We start from the raw sequence: 11,882 nt of genomic DNA, 5'->3' as shown, positions 1-11,882 counted from the left end.
GCAAAGGTCAGCAACAGGTCTGTGGAGTGTCCTCAGGTCTCTGGTTCTGAGCTGCAGCCTTTACCCACTATTTGGTTTCCTCTCCCTAGCTGAATTGTCTCAGTTTATCTCCAGGGTTGTAGCAGGGCTGGGACAAAAGGCTGCCCAGCAGCCGCAGCTGCAGCTGCCTCCTCAGCAGTTTCCCTCTACAAAACTGGAGTCTGGGCGCCTGGATTTTTAAAGGAGCCAAGTGAGTAGGAAGCCGCTGGAGTTCCCAGATCAGAGTTGCAGGGTTCACCTAATCCTGCCAATGCGGCTTCCCTTATGGGAACTCCCCAATCACTGGTTCTCCCTCGGTTATTTTCCTTTTAGTGAGTCCAGTGCATTCTCGTTTGGGTTGAAACTCGTAGCATGAAAGTCTATAGTCTGTTTTTATATAATCCCATGCGAATTTGGATGTAGTTGTCTTGGCTTCTTTATTCTGCCGCCATCTTGCTGGTTCCCGAGCTGGTCGAGCTGATCAGTGGCTTTGAGCGATGTCCAGGTGCTCTGGATCGGGTCTGCAGTTTCAGAGGTTTTCCCCTCACCCAGGTATTGAGGATCAGATTTGCAGTCTTTCTGCAGCCTGGGTTCCACTCACTAGCTGAGGCATCCCTCTTCACCTCCAGCGTTTAGCATGGGGCAAAGTGTCTCCTGCAGCCTGCAGAACTTCCAGGCACCTGGTTTTTCCCGGGAGTTCCCTTCTGGGAACTCCCCAATCGCCTATTCCCCCTCAGTTATCTACCTTCTAGTGAGTCCAGGGTTTTTTTGTTTGGGTTGAAACTTGCAGTAAGTAAGTCTATAGTCCGTTTTCAGTCTTCAATTCCTATGCAAGCCTGGACGCAGTGATCTCAGCATCTTTACCCTCATATAAATAAATCTTTAAAAAAAAAAGAAAAAGAAAAAAATCTCAGCTTTTCTGGTGTGTGCTACCCCACTACACCCACCATCAACTCTCTGTAGTCCTCAACCATAGTCTCTTAGGCCTCCTTCATAATTATTTTTCTCCCCTTACCCTCCCTCTCTGATAGCCTCAATTATAGTCACATTTTTGGTTGCTGTTTTGGTTTAATATCATTCTTTGTTTTATTTATATTTCACATAAGAGTAAAAAATCTGGATCTTATCTATTTACTTCTGTCTTATTTCACTTAGCATAATCTATTTCTAGCATGTAGTTGTCAATGGCAACCTTACTTTTTTAATAGGTGAGTAGTATTCCATTGTATGGATGACACACTCATCTATCCTTCAGCTCTTATACTGCTTCTATAACTTGGCTATTTTAAATAGTGCTGCATAAACATGCATGTGCATATATCAGATGAGATCAGGCATTCAGGGGCTGTGGCCATTGACAGACTGCATATATTCCTTTGCATTGTTGGTGTTTTGCATTTATTCATTGGATACCTAGGAGTGGAAATGTTACATCATATGGTTGATATTTTTCTAAATATTTTGATAAATCTCCGTGCTGTTTTTTTAGTAGAAGCTAGATCCGTCTGTATTCCTACTAAAAGAGCATGAGGGTTCCTTTTTTGTCACTGCTTAACAACATTGTTATTTCTGATCTTTTTTATATGTGCTTTTCTTAGAGGTGATAGTTGGCACCTCATTGTGGTTTTTCATTTGTATTTCCCAGATGATAAGTGATGATAAATATGTGGAATTTTATATGTTTCATGTAGATATCATGTTGATTATACACTCCTATTTTTGGCTATAAGTACAGTCAGTGTTATGCCATATGAAAAAATATGTATTTACCATTTCATTTACTCTGGGAATGTTTTAAATAATCTATATATGTAAGAAATCTGGTTACCAAAAGCCTATGTAAAACCACAGTGAAGTGTTAGTTGGTGTTTATATAAAGTAAGTTTATGGGAAAATACATTATACAGACTTGTTTACCACTGAACTTCTTTAAGCCTTACTAAACAGATGTGTACTATGAATCTCTTAAGAAAAAAAGAAATCCTTTTCCAGTGGAAATTAATTGAACTATGGTTCAGAGAACACAGATAGGCAAATTCTGCATTATATTATTCTTTTGAGATGGAACATGTTAAGACTCATAATTACTATCATTTGGCAGAAAGTCCTTCATTGTAATTGGTGACTGAATCCCTGCAAAGGTGGACAATTATATTGCTATGGCAACAAAGGTAGCAAGGTGCTTCCAGCCAGGGGTGTGTGTGTGTGTGCATATGTGTGTTTTCATGTAAAAAATCTGGTCACCAGATTTTTCAAACTAATTATTCCGAAGTAGAAAACAAAATTATAAAATGTTTCTGAACAATCTTTGATGTTATTGAACAAAAAATTTCATTAGTTTAAAAACTCTTCATTGAGTGCAGACCACCTTGAAATTATATGTTATTGCCCTAATTTCATATAATAATATAATGTCGCTACTGTACTGTTTGAAAATAATTTGGAAAAGTTATTTGAATGGCATTACTCTAAATATTCTCTTTAATGTTAAAATATCGTAAATGTGCAATGTAAAAAGGTATTTACGTTAAATGCTCAGAATATAATGACAACCAGTTGATTAAAGTGGAAAATTTAAAAGGTTTACAGACATGTAGCATCTCTAAACACCATTAGCTCTTGCTTTTTTTTTTTTTTCCCCCTCTAAGATTTATTTAATTATGCTTACAGAATTGGGGTACAGGCCAGAGGTATGGTGGGTAAGAAGATTCACCAGAGAGGAGCAGAGCGGGAAGCAGAACAGGCACATGCGAAGGGGAGCAGCTGGTGGGTCAGGAGAGGTCTGCTGCACCATCTGGGTCAGCTCCCTGACTGGGTATTGAACTGGTGCTGCAGTGGCTTCTGACAGCTTCATAGTGCAGTACTTTAACCTGTTGCACCACCAGGAAGAGCCAGCTCATGCTTTTAGCAAATCTTTGAAGAGAATATATTTTTATGAACACAAAGATTTTAAAAAGTCGTGTTTAATATTTTCCCCCACTTCTGGCTTATTTTTGTATTGGGAATAACTTTGCATATAGATAACTTTCTTCCTCAGCATTGCCCATCATACCTCACGTAATTATTTAGTATGATTAGTTTATTACTCATTAAATTGTTTACTGTCTTTTTATAGGCTTTTCTGGATTTATAACTTGATGTTTTGTCAATATCTGATTGACATTATATGTTATATTCTTAACCCATAGAACAGATTCTTGGAGTCGTGAGATACCTGTGACAAGTGAAACCAAGGCTTATCTTTTAAAAAAAAAATTGAAAAAAATCTGCTAAGACAAAAAAGATTTCACCTATAATATGTCTAGGAAGTAAACAAATATTTATTGCATTATACTATTCCCAGATCATATTGTATGTATAAAAGAAACAAACAAACAAACAAACAAACAAACTTCAGGAAAACAGAGCAGATACAGCCTTCAAGGAGTCTTAAATTTTGGAGTTAAAAACTGGGAAGAAACTATTACAGGTTAGTAAATAAGGGAACATCGATGAGAGAAGATCTTAAAGCTGAGAGGCTTACGACAGAAAAAGGTTTATCATTGTAAGGAAGAAAACATGATGGAAAAAGCTGAACATGTAGCTACTTTTTGAGATAAAGAATACAATTGGTGGTCACATTGAAATGTTTCACATTTCTCTATGAAGTAGGAAGTATATGAAAACCCAATAAAAAAGGGGAAGTGAAATCAATCATAAGGGAATCAATAATAGAAAACCTTCCTTTTTTTTGTGGAGCATAGAGTATCTCATAATAAATACATACACTTGTGAGTGTCATTGAGGTTATATTGGTTGTTGGATAACATGAATTTTTCATACTGCAAGTCAATGAAATTAAATCTCTTCTGTGTGCTAGAAGGAGGTGATGTAGGGAAAATGTGGTTTGGTTCGTACAGACCAGAGATTGGCAAGAAGTTGTAGGAGGAGAAAGCATCCAAAGTGCTCTCATTTCACATTCATTGATTTCATACTCTTTATATTCCTGAAACTGCAGGTAGAAAGATAAAAATTTTCCCTATTTTTCATCAATTTGAGATCTTGTGACTATACAGAAATGTAAACAGATGTTTAAAATACAGCAATTGTATACGCAATGTTGAGTCTTCTTGAACATGGGAAAAAATGGGTCAGGAGGATAAAATGATTTAATAATTAGTATCATTTAAGGAAAAGCTTTAAATTATCTTCATTTGAGAATACTACAAAACATGATATGTTTGGTTATGTTTGTCATAACCTTACTTTTAGTGCTAATGGAAAGTCATTTGATACTTGGGAGTGACATTGTGTCATCCGTTCTTTTATTTAAAAGGAGAAGTAAATATTATTTTGACTAATTTAAGGCTCAGTTCCTAAATATAAGTGTGTGTATGATAAGAAAGAGTTTATCAGGAAAATACTTCAAATTGTAGTATTACTGAAATAATCTTTCTAAGACAATGTAAATGGACAGTAACAATTAGATCATCTCATTTTGTGATGAGTTTTCAAGAGAACTGACTGGAAAGACTGAATGCAATGGAACCCATCTTACATTGATGGTCAACCTAAACCTTCCAGAGTTCCACCATAAACAGGCACAGATCAACCAAAAAGGAACCCATCCCAATCATATCACATTTTAACTATGTCTGTTATAATGTCAAATGCCTAGCATATCACATCATCTAAAAGAGCACCTTCCTTCTGGAATTCCAAGCAAATTTCTTGAAAGTCATTCTGATTATCCTGAGCTAGCATACCTATCAAATAGTGATGAACCAATCATCTTAGCCTCATGAAAATTGTGCTGAAGGCTGGTGCTAGTTCACATGTATCTTTCTATTGAGAGGGTGACCCATTTCCGGAATTCCAAGAATCCTGCAGTTGGGATGGATGGATTGATTGATTAGAATGGGAAAGTGGTTCTGGAAGAAGCTATTAGTATTCTGTCAGGAAGCTTTAAATAGAACTTGTAGCAATTTTCTAGAGGCAATTTTTTTCTTTTGGTTTTGTAGGAAATAAGAAAGAAATGCTGTGTACATTTGAATCTCCCCTTTTTTAAAAGTACATTTGTACTTGATTTGTACTAGATAACTTGAGCTGTTTCATTCTCACATTTTTATGACCCCCCTTTTTTTTTGCTTTATTAAATACCTCTTGTACAGTTTCATAGCTAATTAAATATTTGGAACCCACACTTCACATTTTGCCATGAAAATTAAATTTGGCTTCAGGCAGAACCTTTTATTGGCTGCTTTCTTTTCGATGGCAGGGGATAGATGAAAAAGGGTGGGGAGACTCAGCAAGGCAGAAGGGTGGGAAAAATGTTCTCAAAACAAATCCCTGAAAAACAAAGAAAGGCTATTTTGTGCTAACACTTATTTAGACTTTGTGAGTTCTACAATTGTGTGTTGATTTTCTTCCAGATGAATTTGGCAGAATAAAACAAGTTTTTTTCCAAAATTCTGCCAGTTGATGTAAAAATATAACTTACATAACAAAGATTATGTACTTGTTTAGTGTTCAGACACAAACTGGTAAAGATTTTAAGGTTTTACAAAAATTTAAAAATCATGGATTAATTTTATTATTTTCAACCATGTGACTTGTATAGTTAGCAAATATATTTATTGGTGTCAAAGAACTATTAAACCATTTGCATGTTGTTTAAGAAGGAATGATTACAGTTTATATGGAACCATGGCACCATAAAATTCTGATGTCAACTTTAGAGTTTTCAAATTAAAGAGGCAATATTAGCATATTTATTAAAGATGAGGTAATTAAGCTCAGAAAAATATTTACCTCATAGCTTCCCAAACAGAAACAGAATATAATGAGGCAAAATATCGATAATGTGTTGATAGTGCAATTTAGTTGGGTTTTCAGTAGACTTGCCAACCTCATATTATTTAACTTGAGGAGAATTTATCAATGAGTATGTGTTTTAGATGTGTTTATTCTAACAATCCATGATTTTAAATAGAGAAATACCTTACAGAAAGTCAGAATATTCTTCCTTTTTAAGATACCTAGTTCTTCCCTGGGTTCTCTTCTTGGTATTTTGTCACTATCTGGTTGATACTGTATGTCACATTCTTGATTCTAAGAACAGATCTGAGAGTCATGAACTATCTGTGACATGGACAATCCAGGTATAGGCATTGTTTATCTTTCTAAAATTTTGAAAAAAAAAACTTGATAAGACAAAGAAGATTTTACCTATAATAAACTTAGGGAAGTAAAATGTATAGCTTGGAGAAGCTGTACAATAGTATCAATAGGTTACACCTACCTTTATGAAAATATGTGTAGCTTTCACTTTAATCTATATTTTCTTATTTCCACACTTGCTCTTTGTCTAATAATAAAAACTAAATTGAAAAATAAAAACTAGAAGTCTAATTGCTGTAAAAATTAACACTTTCCTTAAATGATTTATTATCATATATGCAAGTTTTTTTTTTCCCTCAAATTAGGGAGAAGAAAAAAAGGGTTAGTGCACTTGAAGAGTTTCTTTTTCAATGCTCTGAAGAGCAGTAGAGTAGGGCCAAGCTAGCGAAGGCCAAGGATAGCGTTCTGCCTTTAAAAATTTCCTGCCCTACTATGTTTAGATCTTTTAGGTAGTACCAACATTGGTCAGAGATAATACATCATCTCATATAAAATAATTACTTAGATTGTTCTTTAACATATTGTGAAGAAATACTTAAGTGATACCATGTTATAGATGTACATTGTAATGAATCAGTATAGAACCTACAATTTTTTAGTTTATTTATTTATGCATATCGAACTGGAATACAGGCCAGAGCTTCAGGGGCCGTGAGAGGATTCACCAGAGACAGAGTGGGGAGCAGAACAGGCAGACTGACAAAGTACACTGCTGAGGGGAATAGTGGGCAGGTCAGGAGAGGTCTTCCGCGCCATGTGGGTCACCTCCTGGGCGTGGGGTTGAACTTGCAAGCAGCTGCGGCTGCTTGCAGCTGTCCTTCCTCACCCGTTGCACTACCAGGGAGGGCCTGGACCCTATACTTTTAAATCCTATATTAGGTGCTGCTTTGGTTTATGATTTTTTTTTAAATAATGTGGGATTATTTCAAAGAACAAGGTGTCTACAGTGTGAGAAATGTGTTCTGGAATGTGCAGTGTAGAGAAGATGCATGAACCAGGGATGACATTTTTTTCCTTATAGGGAGTAGCAGATACTCAAAACTCATAAATTCAGTTCATGCCAAGAAAATATATAAACCTAGTTTTGCCAAATAAACTCATTTTATTAGAGAAACTATAACTACAATGGATAAAACCTAATTTTATATCTTAGAAAAGTACTCTCAAAAGGTTTTCACTTGCGTGTTTTTGTTTTGTTTTGATTTATTAACATTGTGGGAACCAGCGCTGTGAATTCAGAGTAGAAGAGGAAACATCTCAACTTTGGGTCAATACTCTGCAACCTCTGCTGCTCTTTTACTCCATCTCTTACTAGAAGCTGGTCAGCTGCCAGGCTCCTTCCTGTCTCTGCATGTCTATAATGGGAACTGGTGTTTGCTTCTGTCACTTTCACTTCCAATATTTTTTGGGAGACTTTCAGAACCCTTCTGTGTTTTTAGGTAGCTTAATACATTAAAAGTTATAGTAAGGTCTGAACATTAGGATGGTATTTTGTCTAAGGAGACTTTTTATTTTTTGGATAGTTAACTCAGATTCATTCACTAGATGTTTATTTTATAAGTTCATTCTAGTTAAGGCACAAGCCATGTCATTCATATGTACACATTATAAAATGACTACCGCAGTCTAGTAAATCAACACTTATTTCACATTGGTGTTTTAATCTTACTTTTGGGAAATAACCATTTTTATAACTTCAGAGAGCATAAAATGGACTCTGCTTTACTTATAGGTCAGAAATGAAACATATAGCAACACTTATTTTTTAAATACAGTCTGTAGGTTTAACTCCTCATGGTTGAAGAATTTATCTCTGCCACTCATATTCAGCTTTCAATTTTTCCTATGATTAGATTTAGAAAGGCGATACAAAACAGTTAACTTTGAGATATCCATTTATTGTGTTACTGGATAACATAAGAATTTCCTCTCTTATGTTTATTATTTCAATGACAACATTTTGGTACTCAAGCTAGATTCTTCTGATGGCAGATCTCCCACATGGAAAATTAGTCACTTTAGCTTATATAATATGGAAATGTATTTAATTCAGCTTTTTGATGCAATGATTTTTCAACCACAGAATCTCAGTTTAGCCTAAAAATTTTGAATCAGAAAGGCTCCCATGATGTAGGAGTGAGATTCCAGTAAAAATGTATATTAGAAGTTGAAAGAATCCTTTGTGGTTTTCCTTGGATTTCAAAGCTCTGCTGCAAATCTACCAGTGCCTCCAAGTCACAGCTGTAGTTAACAACTGTGGCAAAAACTGCCACACACAGAGCTCACTTAATGAATATCAAAGGAAATGCAAAGGAAAATACCTCAAAAAAGAACCACAGATGATCCATGAGATAATAGAAAATGCATAATGTCTCCTCCCCTGGTCTGCTGGTGCAGAGTTTCTGCAGCCTTTGCAAATTCCTAAGTCATAAGCACTCTAAGAACATTTCTTGTTCTAATATTTGATCTTTGACCCTATCCATGACACAGGACTCCTAAAAGTCATGTTAGTCAAAAGAGCACTATAAGCATATTTTGTACTAATGAGGTGACCCATCATTAGAGAGTTATCAGGATTTTAAATAATTTCTAGGTAGGGACTGGACATTGAAAGACAAAGTCATTAGAATCTTGGAATTTTCATCTCCACTCCCTACCCCTCAGGGAAACGATCAGGGCTTGGAGTTAATGGGGAAGAAATGGAGTTAATGATTGCTCATCCCTACATGAGGAGGCCTCCATAAAAATGCCAATAGTGTGGAATTAGGAGAGCTCCCAAAGGGGGAACACATTCACATCAGGAGAATGGTGTACCCAGTTCTGTGGGCACAGGATCTCCAGTGGTAGCAACTCTCCCAGATCTTACTCAAAATATGTTTTTCTACTGGCTATTCATCTGTGTTATTTATTATATCCTTTAATAAAGTGGTAAACAAGTGTTAAAAAAATCCACAAAGAAAGAAAATATGTGAAGAATATAATTACATGCTATAATGAAGAGAATCCTTTTGAAGCATTTTATACTATGTTAAATGATTAAAGTTTAAATAACAGTCAAGAAATATTTCCTAAAGCTGCATATTCACAATGTGTGTTGTTTGCATTTATATATTCATCTTTTTTTTGGACACTTCATATCAGATTTTCACAAGTCGCTGATTTTGGCATATTTTCCCGGTTGCATTAAGCAACAACAAATCAGATTTTTGACTTTTTACTGGTAAAATGCCAGCATCTGCAATTTGAAGTAGCTGGACTCAAGGATGATTTAGGATAAATTAAACCATTCCTGAGCTCCTTCTTTCCCTGAAGAGTGTTTAGTTTTCAAGCATGAGCTCTGGTTTACAGTAACCTCATGTCACAAGATGCATCTTTGAAAGGAAGATTAGGGGTGTCTACTTTTTTGGATTTGGCTTTTAAGTCTGATTCTAATTCATCTACATGCATGTGTGGAATTTTTGGATTCAGTACTGGTGCTTAGCATTTGATAAGAGTCAGATAGATTAGTTTGAAGAGGTCTAGGTGCTAGATATAGAAAAACTGCTGAGAATTCTGCTATTAAGAAGTCCCTGGCTTGCCCGCAGTTAGTTTTTACCCCCGTGGAATAGCAGTTCTCATTTCTGTGCTTCATTGTGGCTTCTTATCTTATCCTAGCAGAAATAGGAGAAAAAGTTACATTAAATGAAGGCATGGATTGTAAAGTTTTCTGTATGGGATCCTAGAATTGCTTCACGGCCATAAAGGAATCTAAGTGGTCCAGCATCAGCAAGGTAGTGTTGTTTTTAAAAAGCAGGCCCAGGGCCCTACCTGGTGGTACAGTGGGTTAAAGTGCAGCACTGCAAGCTAATGGCAGACACTCCAGTGCCTGTTTGATTCCCCCACTGCAGAAGTGATCCACATGGGACAGCTCACCTCTCCTGTCTTGCCCACTGCTCCCCTAAGTGCATTTCGTCACCTGCCTTTTCTACTTCCCACTCTGGCTGTGGTGAATCCTCTCACTGCCCCTGCACTTCTAGCCTGTACCCCAGTTTTGTATACATACATAAATAAATCTTAAAAAAACATAGCAGGCCCAGGGTTGGGCTGCATTATAAGAAAAGCACAAGTCAAAGTGGTAGGACAGGCATGAATGTCTTCCACCATTTTTATTTATTTATGTGTCATTTATTATTATTATTTTTTATAAATTCTGCTTAACAAAAACAACATGCAAATGCACAAACAAAAAAACACAAAATACCTCCGCCTGTCCATTCAGAAGGAAATGTTAAATACTGCAAGAAAATAGCTACTACATCATATTTTCAAAATCAGAATCCAAAATAATTGTAACAAGAGGGAAATAGGTTGAAAAATGAGAGTTCTATATTTTTAAAATAAATCACTGAGAAACATTGTAGAAACTGCATTTTAGTCTTTCACTTTAGATTGTATTTTAGGTTTTAAAGACAACTTACTTCTAGCAATGTGTGACCTTGCAAGTACTTTAATGAGATATAAATGTTTAAAGTATGCCAATATAAGTCACTGTCCAAGTGAATCTTTTCTTTTTTAAATTGTTAGGCTATTATCATTCCTGTTTTTATTTCAGACATTTTTAAGTACATAAGGCTGTTTGCTAGGGCATCATTTTCTTCTTCCTTAATTGTTTATTTTGGAAAATTTATAGAAATATCTCTAATAGATGAATGATATCCAGTTTGAATGCTAAAAACAAGTGATGCTAAAAAAATATGGAGAATGCTAATTACCTATTAATAAGTGAATTTGACAGCAAACCATAATGTTTCAGTCAATCAACATCTAATGTCTATTCATTCCCATTAGTAGAAATATTTGTAATTTCTCACTAAGGAGAATTCAGATGTCCTGGAAAATTCAAATAAAGAACTAATATGTTGATAATGCGGTAGTCTATAAATTTAGGATAATAATCTAGTGAATATATGAAAATAATTTTATTGTATGTGATTGAGGTAAAATTAGTATTACATTTTCTGGTTTAATTTTAACTTTTTATTTTACTATGATACTTTTACTTCATTATCTTCTGTCTTATTATCATATTTTTTTAAGGATTCTGAAAAAAATTTGCTAACCAAAAAAAAGAACATGAAGTTTATGTCAACCAACAAACAGTATCTTAATTCAAGTAATTCATTTGGAACAAATATTCCAACATTTAATTGTGTGTTCAAAATTATGATAGCTATCAATGTCTTGAATTTTATATTAGCCTGAAATAGCATGAGTTATTAATAAATACACATTTATTTCAGTATTTTTACTGAGTTATAAATAAAAGTCATTTTATACTTACTGGTTTAAATTTAACCTATGAAGAAATGTTATTTAACATATGAGCTAAATGAGAGGCAAAATTAAAGCTTCATGCTCTTTAAGCAACTAATCCTTCGAATATTTACACATTGAAAATTAAAATATTTTCTGTCTTTTATCTCGACTTAGAGATAAGTTCGTATTTTAGAATGTGTTGTTTTGCTTAGAGAAAATCCCTATGAAGTATTTTTTCTAGAAAAAAATTTTAAACCATATTTGAGAGACATGGTTGAAAGACTGATTTCTAAATGCTTATGTAAAGAATGGATCACTGCCATTTCTGTGATGTCTCTTATTTACTCTTATTCTCTAAAATTTAGGAAAGTAGCTTGTATAAGCTCACTAAATATTTATTAAAATAACAA

This window comes from Condylura cristata, unplaced genomic scaffold, assembly GCF_000260355.1.
Source record: "Condylura cristata isolate star-nosed mole 26May11 unplaced genomic scaffold, ConCri1.0 scaffold00011, whole genome shotgun sequence".
Classification (NCBI taxonomy): Eukaryota; Metazoa; Chordata; class Mammalia; order Eulipotyphla; family Talpidae; genus Condylura; species Condylura cristata.
This window is presented reverse-complemented; position numbering follows the sequence as displayed.